Source organism: Miniopterus schreibersii, assembly GCF_964146895.1.
Source record: "Miniopterus schreibersii genome assembly, chromosome: 1".
NCBI classification, from domain to species: Eukaryota; Metazoa; Chordata; class Mammalia; order Chiroptera; family Miniopteridae; genus Miniopterus; species Miniopterus schreibersii.
Window position 1 is genome coordinate 128,334,771 of NC_138101.1, and position 14,268 is coordinate 128,349,038.

General features: G+C 39.2%; 1 pseudogene across 1 annotated transcript; it reads left to right on the forward strand.

The window, feature by feature from the left end:
* Positions 1-11,265: 11,265 nt before the first annotated feature.
* Positions 11,266-11,780, forward strand: LOC308548434 (large ribosomal subunit protein eL18 pseudogene; annotated as a pseudogene). Its single transcript has one exon. The product of its transcript is annotated as a large ribosomal subunit protein eL18 pseudogene (transcript).
* Positions 11,781-14,268: the final 2,488 nt, after the last annotated feature.

Here is a 14,268-nt window from a genome sequence, read left to right on the forward strand (position 1 = left end):
TCTTTATAATCAGCATTGCAGTTTGTCACAGCTCTGACGATCTAGGAAAGGCTGAAAAGCTGCTGGCCCAATGGATATTTGCTCCTGCACAGGTGTAAGACCAGGACCCCAACTGTTTTAGTCTTGATTCTATCACTGATACATTCTGTGGTCTGGACATCACCCTATTCCTCATGATTTTCCTGCCCGCCTCGCCATGCAACGCTCGCTTTTCATCCTCATATCAGGCTGCTGGAGTAGGCAAGGCAGATACGATTAGCGCTTTTTTTACGGTAAGAAAAACTGAAGTTTCAAAGGGATAAGGCTACTTAGGGTTACCCAACCAACAAGTGACAAAACCGGGACAGGAATGTGGTTCATCTCACTTCAAATCCTTCTGTTCTGATGTCACTGCTTTTCCAGCCCTACGGTGCACAAGCATCACCTGGAGGCTTTACTAAAATCTGGGACCTACTCCAAGGTATGACTTGTATATTACTATAGAATAATACTAACAGTATCTATTAATATAATATCCCCAATATTTAGATATTCTTTCTGTGCTGGTTTAGTTAGGCCTGAGGTGGGATCTGAGGATCTGCAGTTCTAACCACCACCTGGGTGATAGTACTGGTGCTGACCTACGGGACATTTTAAAAGTAGAGCTGCTTTATAATATACCAGTGTACCTCTTCGTGCCTCACTTTCTTGATTTGTAAAAGAGAGGTGATAATAACTGACTCTTTATCTCTTGGAACTGCTATTAGGATTGTGGCAGATTAAAAATGGCTACAGGGCTGAGTGAAAAAAGCTAAGGGATTAAGAATTACAAGTTGGCAGTTACAAAATAGTCACAGGGATATAAAGTACAGCACAGCGAATATAGTCATTAATATTATACTAAGTCTGTATGGTGTCAGGTGAGTACTAGGCTTACGGGGGGTTGCTCCATAAGTAATACAAATGTGTAACTACTATGCTGTACACCTGAAACTAATATAATATTGAATGTCTACTGTAATTAAAAAAAAATTCTTTGCCGATACAGAGAATAAAGATGACTTATTTAATAGAGAGAGAGAATAAATTTGTGTTGTTAAAAAAATGGTTACAAACACTTTGCAGGTCTTCCCATAAAGGAAACAATTTATTTCGTTGCCTCTTGAATCTGTGCTGGTTTAGTGACTTACTCTGACAAATTAGATATGGTAAAAGGGACATGTGACTTCTAAGCAAGACTTTAGGTGGCCTTTCAGCTTCCGCTCACCTTCATGGAAACTTGAAGCCACCATGTGAAGAAGCTCAGGCTAGAACTGGTGGTGACAGAGACTCGCTGACAACCGACACATGAGTGAGGCCATCCAGGATCATCCCGACAGCTAAATGAAGCCACATGAGTGAGCCCAAGAGAGACTAGCAGAAGAACTGCCCCATCAACCCACAGGCATATAAGAAATGATAAATTGTTGTGTTAGGGGTGGTTTGTTATATAGCAATAGATAACCCAAATGAGGATATAATGGATAATGATTATGAAAATATTTAGAAATTACAGTAATACCTCTACACATTCTCTAAGAATAAAGCTTTTCCATAATAAAAAATAAAACTAGCTGTACTAAAAATGAACAAAGCAGATAATTTAAAATCAAGCTATTAGAATAAACATGGAATAAAAAATCTATATAGACATGGAAGCATGAAACAGACTGACAGATCTCAGGGGGAAGGTGGAAGGAGGGAGGGAGAGATTAATCAAAGAACTTATAAGCATATATAAACAGTCTATGGACAAAGGAAATAGACAGGTGAAGGGCTGGGGTAGGGTGGGAAATGGGTGGAGAGGGGCAAAGGTGGGGAGGAATGGGGGACATCTGTAATACTCTCAATAATAAAATAAATTTTAAAATAAAATAAAATAGATAAATGAGTGAATGAATGGGAAAGGATTCTCCTGTCCATCGGTAAGTGTAGAGGGAGTGTTGGATTTGGAAAACTCAGCATTTTGCAACCACACGGTGAAGACTGATTATAGCAAGAATTATCAGTGGGTGCTAAGTCTAGAGGGAAGGTTTGATGAAGATGATATTTGCTTGGTGTCAATATGTCTTTACAATGATTCATTTCAAAAGGAAAATCCTTAATTACACAGTAGAAAAATCATAGAATACCATGACTGGGTAATAAAAATAAAATCACTGCCCAGCCGGGTGTGGGTCAGTGGCTGAGCATCCACCTAGGATCCAGGCGATCTCAGTTAATTCAATGTCAGGGCACATGCCCGGGTTGTGGGCTCGATCCCCAGTCGGGGGCGTGCAGGAGGCAGCCAATCAATGACTCTCTTATCATTGATATTTCTCTCTCTCTCTCCCTCCCTTGCCCTTTTTCTCTCTGAAATCAATAAAAATATATTTTTAAAAAAAATCACCAATGAGAGTCAATGGACATTGTATGCCTCTAGATGTGATACCATGAGGGCAACACATCCTGGGATGCATAACCTGAATCTACTCATAAGGAAACATTAGATAAACTCAAGTTGAGGGATATCTATAAAATAACTAGCTTGTGTTTTTGAAAAATTAATATGTCATAAAAGACACAGAAAGTCTGAAAAACCGATGAAAGGAGATTAAAGAGACATGACAACTAAATGAAATAAATGATCCTTAACTGGGTCCTAGACTTAAGGAGAAAAATGATATAAGGGACATTATTGGGACATTTGAAATGATTGGAATAAAAAGATTGGAATACAGACTGCAGATTAAAGTATTATGTCAATGTTAAATTCCTTGGACTGGATCATTATACTGTGGTAAATGTAGTCTTGGGAAGTGCACACTGAAATATTAAAAAGGGTTGTGATGTATGCAATCTACTCTCAAATAGTTTAGAAAAAAGAAATTACACACATGCACACATATGAGCAGAGACAGAGACAGAGAGAGATCGAGTGAGGGAGCATGCAAGAGAGAGATGGTAAAGCAAAAGGCAAATGTGCAAAAAAAGTTAAAAATTAGTGAACCTTTGTACAGGATACATGAGAGTTCTTGAGGTTATTCCTGCAACTAGTCTGTGAGGTTAGGAATTAAAAACAAAAAGTCGTAAAAAGCATATAGTAAATATATTTTTTTGTTTCCATGTGAAGGTGAACTTTGTGAGCTTAATAAAAGGAAGAAATAAGCCACAAAGTGGCTGAGCCCCATAGAATCCAGAATGGTCACTGTCAGAGTGAGCATTCTGCCTCACCGAGCTGCACTGCCAAGTTAAACAGCCTTTCAGCGGATGCTGTATGAGTAGTTTCCTGGCTTCTCTATCAAATTGTCAAAATCTGTCTACACGGGTTCCCATCTGGAAAAGCCGTGGACCTCACACTCCCCTCTGCCTCCTTCTTTTACTGTTAGCTTTAAAATCACCAGCAGGAGGGTCGGAGTTCAAGGTCACAGTCTGGGGAAAGGAGGTTGGAACAACTAGTCTGTTCAGGTGGGGGTGGGGGAGACTTTGACTGGACTTATTTTCACTCTTCTTTCAGAACATGTAAGAAATGTCTTGTAGCATTGGCCACCAACTCTAACCGTTCGCCTGTACCCAACTAACAAGATTTTAGAAGAAGATTCCAGGTCTGGGGTACAAAGAAAACATACTGTGTTTAATAATACAGCAGCAGCTGCTACCGTTTCTGGAGTGCTTCCCACAGGCTGGGTCCTGCGCCAGTCGCTTCACCTGCATTAGTTCCTTGAGTCCCCTCTATCATCCTTTGAGGTGTGGGTTTCAAAATGGTTGCCCAAACTCACATAGGTTATAATGGGGGTTGGGGGGGGCGGTGAGGATGGGAAACTGGTACCTGAGCCTGAACTTGAGGCCCTTGGGGAGGGTATCCTTGCCTGTTTCTACCTGGGACCTCCCCAGAATCCTGGCTCCCCCAGGTCATGGGATCTGAGGCCCTCAATAACTATCCTTAGTACAAACCATAAATAAAGCTGGCAAAGTTAAAGGGTTCTGTCCCTCCTGGTGGCTACTTCTCTCTCCTCTGAAGAAGTAAGGATTTGAACAAAAAAATAATTAGTATCAGAAAGGTCTCCATTCAGCCTGGCTCTACCTGGGAACTAATGGGCCCAGTGCTTCCACTCCTGGGAAGCTGGCCTTCCTCTCACCTCTTGGGTACTTAAGACAAGCCCTTTCAATCAGAGCTTTCCCTTTCCTCTTGAGTTCTGCCACCTCTGCTGCCTGGCACTTTCCACAGTCACCTGAGAAAGTGTCAGGCCCCAACTGGAGGGCAAGGCAAGGCCAGGAAGCCATTGGAATGCTTTTTTATCCCTCTGACTTGCCTCACCCCCACCCCACTTCCTTTATCATCAGCATGCTATAGGGTAGGGCAGGGGCAGCTAGAGAGATGTGAGGTAGCCATGGAGTCACAATTCTTGATAAAAATTTTTCATTCTCAGATGAAAAAAGACTTTGAAATAGGAGAGTGGCCATTTTGGGGGACTAGTTGTTTTGCTTATTTTAAAGACATGGATGGATGTGGAGAATATTATGCTAATTGAATAAGCAGGTCAGAGAAAGACAAATATCACATGATCTCACTTACAGGTGGAATTTAATGAACAAAATAAACTGACGAACAAAATAGCTCCAGAGACATGGATGCATGGAACAGACTGTCAGATCTCAGAGGGGAGGGGTGTGGGGGAGTTGGGAAGAGATTAACCGAAGAACATATGCATATATGTATAGCTCATGGACACAGAGAGTAGTGTGGTAAAGGTCTGGGGTGGGGTGGGAATAGGGGGAAAATGAGGGACATCTGTAACGCTATCACAATAAAAAATAAATGATAAAAAAAAAAAGAAAACAAGTCGAGCCTCTTCTTATAAAAACAAACAAACAAAGACACTGCATTTCTTTAGGGAAGAAAAATTGCCAGCTGTTGCTCTAAAAAACCTGGAAACTTTCTTTAGCCAGGAAACCTTGGCTTCACCTTTGAGCCTATGTCTATCTAATACCTGACTTGGCAGTGGCAAACCTTAAATGAGTCTAAATGAGTACCTTGCTTGACATGCACAAAGGACTGTTGAGATTAGTTGGGAGCAGCCTGTTTAGTAGAGAGTGAGCAGCTTTGAAGAATGGGCACCAGAAATGTGGGCAACACTGACTTTTTATAGATTTCTGTTTTGTGTTGTTTACATTTTTATTTAATAATTTTTCTAAAGGCAGTGTAAGGGTTGGTAATTGTTAGAACTGGGTAATGTATTCCTGGGGGGTCCATAATAACATTTTCTCTATTTTTAAAAAGTATATTTAAGATTTTCCAAGATAAAGGATTTTTAAGCAATTAAAAAAATAAAAATAGCTCTGGCCAAGATGGTATACACAAATGCAGTACTTGCATCCTCCCACAACATCAGAATTACAACTAAACTGCAGAACAACCATCATTCAGAATTGCCTGAAATCTAACTAAACAGAAGTCCTGCAACTAAGGATATACCGAAGAAGCCATGTTGAGACTGCAAGAGGGGTGGAGACTAAGAACAGGTTGGTCCCATAACCACATGTGGTAGTTAAAAATTAGGAGAGGTATCTTGGCTGCAGAGATCCCTCTAGAGCAGCAAGGGTCCCAGCCTCACACTAGGGTTCCAGTGCTAGTGTAATTGTGTAAGAATCTTATTTTCTTTAATCTTCCTTTTATTTTGATTTTTGCCCTTTGACTCAAACTGGTCTCACCCAGCACCCTGAGTCACCCACCTCCCTCTCCTTTGCTCAATCATTAAGCCCTTAGGACAATGGGGTTCTAGTTAGCATCCAATAGTTTTAGGTCCTGGGCCTATTGACTCTAGAGACAGAGTTCAATCAAAATAAAGACAATATCTTGGCCTCAGTTGTGTTTTAGTTCCTGACCCAGGAAAGTGAAACAATCCCACAAAAAAATCCTTGTAAAGTTGGACAGAACAACACCATGGCTGACATCAGGACCAGATGCAATGATCAACTATCCCCTACCCCAGCACCAACTAATCAGTAGAGATCACAACACTAACTCCTTTAGTCATCAAGATTAGTGATTTTTTGCCTATATAGTCCATCCTCTAAAAACCATTGGGGAGGCAGGTCTTTGAGTATTAGCTACCTGTGACTCTGGGCATGGCACCATCTCCTTAATAAATCTTTACTTTCTTGGCTGCAGACTCCTGTTCATGTCTTATTGGGATGCATGCAGGCAAATGGGCCCCTTCAGTCCAGTAACAGAAGTCCCCATAATTCCTGTCTATGAAAACCAGTGGGGATTGTGGCTGAGTGAGACAGAGGGCTTCTAGAGTCCCAGGCATTCCTCTTAAAGTGAAAGTACATGGACTTATTCATACTTACCCGTTAGGACCTCCAGCTCTGGGGCAGCAGCTCAAAAGTCACCAGGGACATATGAGGAGAAACTGAATTGTCTTGTCCTGGAAGGAGGGTTGGAGGGCCAGCTTTATAGACATTGTTCCTTTGCTGAATCTTCCTCCCACAAAGCTGGCAGAAGAGTACCACATCTGAGTCTTCATCAACCTGGCTAACACTGTTTGCCTCACTCTTTGTGATTCCCTGAGACACTGCCCCACCCAACTTGCTGGCCCACTCAAGCTGCTTCCAGTGGTTTTTCCATACAAATGGCCAGTCTCAGTTCATGCTGCTGATTTTCCTAAAATTTCTCAAAGGTTCACAAACCCCAAACAAGCAGCATTTGGTCTCTGTGTGCCCCATACATCTTGCTAAGTGGCACTAGTGGTAGCTTGCCTCAGTTTGCAGCTTGGCCTTTCCTGGGCACCTCTAAGCCCAAAATAGCTTCCATCTGCACATCACTCTGTAGCTCATGCTGGGTGGCCCCAGGCCTTAGCTGATCTTGGCCTGCACCCCCCAGGAGGCCCCAGAGCCAGCTGGACAGCTTCAAACCACACCAAAGCATCACTCAACTACTTCCACTCAAGGGATGGACTCATTGGGCACCAGAGCCTCATTGAAGTGAGTTTTGCTCTGTGAGATTGGTCCCTACATAGCAGCTACTTTGCTGTGTCACTGCCAGGTCTCACAGCCCTTTGGCCTGGGAGTAAATCCCTCCTGTTGATGTGGCAACATTAATCAAGGCTCAACTAAAACAAGAAGGTGCACACAATGCATACAGGAGTGTATCTGGAACACCCAGCACAGGTGACTGGGGAGGCTGTGCCATTGGTCCCTACAGGACACCTACTACATAAGGCCACTCTATTAAGACTGGGGGATGTAGCAGCTCTACATAATACACAGAAACAAACATAGAGAAGCAGCCAAAATGAGGAGACAAAGAAATGTCCCAAATGAAAGAACAGAAGAAAACTCCAGAAAAAAACTAAATAAAATGGAGACAAGCAATCTACCAGATGTAGAGTTCAAAACACTGGTTATAAAGATGCTCAAGGAACTTAGGGGAAGAGTAGATGAACTTAATGAAAACTTCAGCAAAGAGAGAGGAAACATAAAAACGGAGATAGAAAACAAAAAAGAACCAGTCAGAAATAAAGAATACAATAACTGAAATGAAGAATACCTTACAGGGAATCAACAGTGGAGCAGATGAAGCAGAGGATTGAATCAGTGATTTGGAAGATAAGGGAGCAGAAAACACCCAATCAAAAAGAAAAAATAATTTTAAAAAATGAGGATAGTATAATGAGCCTCTAGGAAAACTTCAAGCCTACCAACATTCTCATCATGGGGATACTAGGAGGCGACAAAAGAGAGCAAGGATGGAAAACCTATTTGAAAAAATAATAGCGGAAAACTTCCCTAACCTGGTGAAGGAAATAGACATACAAAGAAGTACAGAAAGTCCCAAACAAGATGAACCCAAGGAGGCCCACTCCAAGACACTTCATAATTAAAATGGCAAAGAGATAATTTCTTTTAGTAGCAAGAGCCAGTTACCTACAAGGGAGCTCCCATAAGACTGTCAGATGATTTCTCAACAGAAACATTTCAGGTCAGAAGGGATTGGCATAAAATATTCAAAGTGATGAAAAGCACAGACCTACAGTCAAGATTTCTTTATACAGCAAAGCTGTCATTTAGAATCAAAGGACAGATAAAAAGCTTCCCAGACAAGAACAAGCTAAAGGAGTTCATCACCATCAGACCAGTATTATAAGAAATGTTAAAGGGTCTTCTTGAAGAAAAGAAGGAGGAGGAGGAGGAGGAGGAGGAGGAGGAAAATATTTTCTCTATTGTCAAACTAATAGCAAAATTTTAGAGGTGTAATTAATAAACTGAAGCTGTCTAGATTATAAAAAACTGAAAAACTAAAACTAAACTAAACTAAAATTATAGATAAGACTATTAAAAAATAAGGAAAATAGACTAATCCATGTTAAAAATGTATTTTTACAAGTAATATAAAAATGCAAATGGAAAAAATTAGATGCCCTTTCACTTTAAAGATGAAAATAATAATACTCAGTGTTGTCAAGGATGTAGCATGGTGAACACTTATGCTGGTAACTGTGATAATTTTTAAAGTACATATTAAGAATTTTAAATGTGTTATACTCTTCATCCAGTTATTAAATTCTAGAAATTCATACCATGGAAAGAAGTAGAAATTCAAACAATAATTTATATCAAAAGATGTTCTTTGTAGTATTATGTTATTGAAAATATGGGTAGTCCAACAAGAATTTAAATAAATTAGGTTGCATGGGATGTTTGTAAAAGGGGAAATTCAATGACATGGGGAAATTCTTATAATACATTAAGCAAAATGGAAGCACACACCTGAAAAACTAAATGGAAATAAAATATCAACAGAATCCACTAGTCAGGGTCCTAGCAGGACACAGATGGCACACCAAGTAGGGTTTAGCTGAGGAAAGTTTAAAGAAGGGATGATTTATGGAGGCGTGGGCAGGGTTTTGGGAGTCATCCAGGGACTAAGCAGCAGAAGACAGTGTTACTAGACAGGCAAGAGCAGGGGAAGGTGCCAGCATCTGGAGAGAGCTGAAGCTGTGGAAGATGCTAACCTAGCTCTTTCCTACCCTGTGATCTCCTGATCTCCCACTGGGATACCACATGTGAAACCTGGTAATGTAATCCCTAGATATCAGTTTTGTGGCACAGAGAGCAGGGCAGAGAATTGTGGAGAGTGGATCTAGAGGCGCAAACAGAAGTTAACCAGCTCAAATATTATCTCTGGTTGGAGGACTGTGGGTATTTATTATTTCCTTTTTATCTGCTAGCCCATAAAACTCTTGGCCCTGGTGTGAACACCCCCTGCCTAAGAGAAGGAGTTTGATAACAAAAGGCATTCAATTTATATATTATGTTTTCTTTCTCAAGCTGTCACAGTTACAACAATTTAAAATAAAAAATTTATATTAAGAAGCATATGCTTATATTTTTCTAAGCTATTTGTTATGATCACTGTTTTCTAAGCTAATTGTTCTTCAGCAATTAATCCTTCCCTTCTCATAACTCTTCTGATTTTCTATATTGTGCTTATTTTTCTTACATTATTTGTACATTTAATAAGTAAATTTCTTACAACAAAAAAATCTCAATAGCCGTGAATAGCCGTGACTGCCTAAAGCACTGTACTGCTATAGCAGCAGCAGAAGTAAGTAACAGCTTTGATTTGGCCAAGGTCAATTAGGAAAAGGGCAGCCTACTTCCTATCACTCCCACACTAGGGGAAATACAGTTTTCAGAACGTCCATAGCTACTGTAGAGGTAGAGAAAGATCCAGTGTCAGTGGGAATACTTCTTTTCTGGTTTTAGAATCACTGTGACTATTATGGATGTTTTGTCTAGGACCATCCTTCAAACTGGTCAAATGTTCATAAACTGTAATTTGGGAGCACAACTATAATGTAAAAAAATGCAAATTCTTTTGAATTTAGGAACATTATACTTACTTTTATTTGAAATGTGTTGTTTTATAGAAAGTGTCTGATGTAAAGCAAGTGACTATATTTTAAAATGTGTATTATTATTATTTTTAATCATCACCTGAGGATATGCTTTCCTATTGATTTTAGAGAGAGAGAAAGGGGGAGAGAAACATCAATGTGAGAAATATAGTTTGCCTCCCTTATACACCCTGACTGGGATTGAATTCTTAACATAGGTATGTGCCCTGACTGGGAATCGAACCTGCAAACTTTTGGTATATGAGATGATGCTCCAATCAACTGAGCCACCCGGCCAGGGCAAAATATGTCTTTTATTAAAAAAAATATTTTCTCTACAAGGGTCTAGTATTAATTTAATCAGGTAAATCTGATTTTTGTTGTAGACGTTTTGTGTTTGAATAGCAGTCATATTTGAGGTTTGTAATGACATACTGATCTTGATAAGTGAGTTTGAATAAAAAAGATTTTGCAAGAAAAAAGGTATTTTATTCACTCAGAATTTTGAATAACTTTTAATAGTATTATTTGAAATGATTAAAACAACTCATTACCTGCTGAAAGGCTTGGGTCCTGTGTATTTTGACTTAAATTACTTAGCACATTGACATTGATTTTGATCATTTGCTCACCATCAGGGCTTCTCTGTGAATATTATGCAGTAAAACCATCAACCACACAGAATTCAGCTTAGAATGCTAAAATTCATCAAAGCATTTTATGTGCATTTGGAGCATTGAGAAGTTCAGTCACGATCAACCTGTCATGGCTTATCTCCTTGGAGAAGCAGCACTTTTTTCAGTGCTTTGGCCTATTTGAGTGTCAGGAACTTGGATTCCAAGCTCCCTTTGAACTCATCCTTGGAACTTCTAGGTTGTAGTTCTGTTTATTCAGGTAAAGTTTGAAATATATTATTTTGGAGTAAATTGAATAAAATAGATGCTGATTTCCTCCCTTTACATGTTTTCATGTTACTATATGTTCTAGTTCTGACTTTGCTATTCATCTAATTCTATTATTAAGTAAATGTACTGGTCTGGTATGTTTATCCATTAATTCAATTAATTGATAAAACCTTTTAAAAAAAAGAAAATATGTCATAAATAGCCATAACTTATGAGTTAGCTGATAACAAACATGTGAACAAAATAAGAACAAATCAAATAACTTATCTGACTTTCACCAGATAACAGCCGCATAAAATCGCTTAGCTCTCGATGCATTTAGAAGGTTAACATTTAGCATTTACTTTTTATAAGTAAGTAAAAATAGAGACCTGTAGCAAAAATTACACTGTTTTATGACAATGTTTTGAGCTAAGGATAAACCAGATAAAAAATGAGACCATTTAAAAATATAATATATTTGGAGCAAGGAGCCCAAGAACCAGGGCATCTACCTAAGGCTGCTGGTCAAGCTCTACAGGTTTCTGGCCAAAGGAACCAACTCCACCTTCAACCCAGTGGTGCTGAAGAGGTTGTTCAGGAGTCGCACCCACCGGCCACCTCTGTCCCTTTCCCGGATGATCCAGAAGATGAAGCTTCCCGGCCGGGAGGGAAAACCGCGGTGGTCGTGGGGACTATGACTGATGACGTGCGTGTCCAGGAGGTAGGTGTGTGCACTTCGTGTGAGCAGCCGCGCCCGGACTCGCGTCCTCGAGGCTGGGGGCAAGATCCTCACCTTTGACCAGCTGGCCCTGGACTCCCCCAAGGGCTGTGGCACTGTCTTGCTTTCTGGTCCTCGCAAGGGCCGAGAAGTGTACAGGCATTTCGGCAAGGGCCCAGGAACCCCCACGGCCACGCCAAGCCCTACCAACGATCCAAGGGCTGGAAGTTCCAGCGCGCAAGAGGCCGACAGGCCAGCTGCGGCTACAAAAATTAACCCCAGATCCTAACTTGTTATTAAAAAGATTGTGGATTCAAAAAATATATATATAATATATAATAATATAATATAATTTATAATATAATATAATATAATATAATATAATATAATATAATATAATATATATAATAATATAATATGGGGATGTGCAAAAGTAAGTTTACAGTTGTTCATATGGAAAATAATAAAATAATAAACAATAATACAAAAATAAACTTTCGTGTAATCACAACTATAAACTTACTTTTGCCCACCCCTGTATAATGTCGTTGCAATTCTCCCTTTCATAACTACTTAAGGACACTAGACTTTGACCCTTGCAAAAAGGGACCAATGCTGGGGCCTACACTTGAGAATCCCCATATATCATAAACGTGTACAAAATAAATTTATTAAAGAACACATTGTGGGCAACTCTGCCACTAGGGTCCAGTGTTTAACAATAGCATAGCAAATCCCATTAGGTTTCAAGGCCGGAGAACAACCATCTATGGCTTGATGCTCCACCTCTGGGCCTATGGGTGCCCTCTGTATCCATGGCTTTACCCTTGGATTTATTCTTCCTTCGTTTCCTCCCAGGGCTGTATGTTCATTCCAGGCTCGTAGTGTTTCTGCTGGTATAACATTCTCAAATACCTTGCTGGTCTGTGCAATTCATGGGGATCCAAGACATCACTCAAGGGGTCTTCACCAGACATTTCCTGGATAACCTCATCTTTATTCCCTCCTTCTGCTGAGTTACTTGCTTGGATCCATAAGTTACATGCCTAACTTTAGCAAAAGTCTGTTCAGCCACACCATTGGTGTTCTCTTTAGGAGCACCCTTTCTAACTTTTTGCTACCTGGATAGGTTGAGAATTTTCCAAATCATTAAATGCTGGTTCTTTTTTGCTTAATATTCCTCCTTCAATGTACCTCTTTCCTCTTGCATTTTATAATTAGCAGTAAGGAGAAATCAGGCTTTCCTTTTCACACTTTGCTTAGAAATCTACTTAGCTAATTATCTAAGTTCATTGCTTATAGGTACTACTTTCCACTCAACACTAGAACACAAGTCAGTGAGGTTTTCTGCCACTTTATAACAAAGATTGTCTTTCTTCTGGTGTCTAATAACATGTTCTTCATTTCCTTCTATGACCTCATCAGATCACCTTTAATGTCCATATTTCTATTAACCATGTCTTCAAGGAAACATGTCTTCAAGGAAACCTAGGTGTGCAAAATTTTACTTTCCTGTCTTCAGGATTATATATACTTTTACCTCTTAGTTCATTTTCTTAACCTATTGTAGAAATATCCAATTTGGAAATCTCCTCTCTCTCCCAGAGTGATTGTCATATCTGTGATTCTCTATCCCCTTTTGAGTAGTCTTTTTATATTTGGGAAAATTCCTAACTAGTAAGTTCTGCCTACCTAAATTAAAATTCTTAGCCCCCTTACCAATTATCTTTAGCATTGAATCAGAAATTCTAGCCAGGCAAGAAAAAAAAAGGCATGGAAATGGGACAGGGACAACTAAAAGTATCTGTTTTCACAGATGACATGATCATTCATATTGAAAATTTTATGGAATTGACCTAGAGCTACACATCTAATATGTAAATTTAGAAAAGTTGGAGACACAAACTCAATATACAAAAACCAATTGCAGTAGATAATCAGAAATGGAAATAAAAATAAAAACAATACCATTTATCATAGCATCAAAGATATGAAATGCCTAGGGATAAATTTGACAAAATTCGTACAAGACATGTACACTGAAAACTACAAAGCATTGTTGAGAGAAACTAAAGGAAGCCTAAATCAATAGAAAGGTGTATTGTACTCATGGGTCAGAAGACTCAATGTTATAAATATGTCATTTATCCACAAATTGAACCATATGTTCAATGAAATCAGAATTAAAATTCCAAGCTGATTCTAAAATTTGTATTAATTTGTATGAAAATGCAAAGGACCTAGAAGACCCCCCCCCCATACACATATACAGAACAAAGTTGGAGTATTAATATCATCTGATTTTAAGATTTATTATAAAGCTACAGGAATCAACATATTGTGGAGTTGGTACAAAGATATACATATGGTTCAGTGGAATAGAATAGAGAGTCCATAAGCAGATCCAGATAGGTTGGGTCAAATGACTTTTGACAAATACGCTAAGGAAATTCAGGGGAAGGATGATCTTTTCAACAAATGGTGCTAGAAAAATTGAATAGTCTGTGCAAAGGTATGAACCTCTACCCTATTCTCACACCACATACAAAAATTAAGCCAAAATGGATCATAGATGTAAATGTAAGAGCTAAATCTATAAAATTCCTAGATGAAATCATAGAAAAAAATGTTCGTTAACTTGGGTTTGGCAAAGATTTTGTAAATACTACACAAAAAACACAAACTGTAAAAGAAAAACTCAAAAAGTTGGACCTCATCAAAATGAAGAACTTTTACTTTTTGAAAAAATGCTAGGAAAATGAAA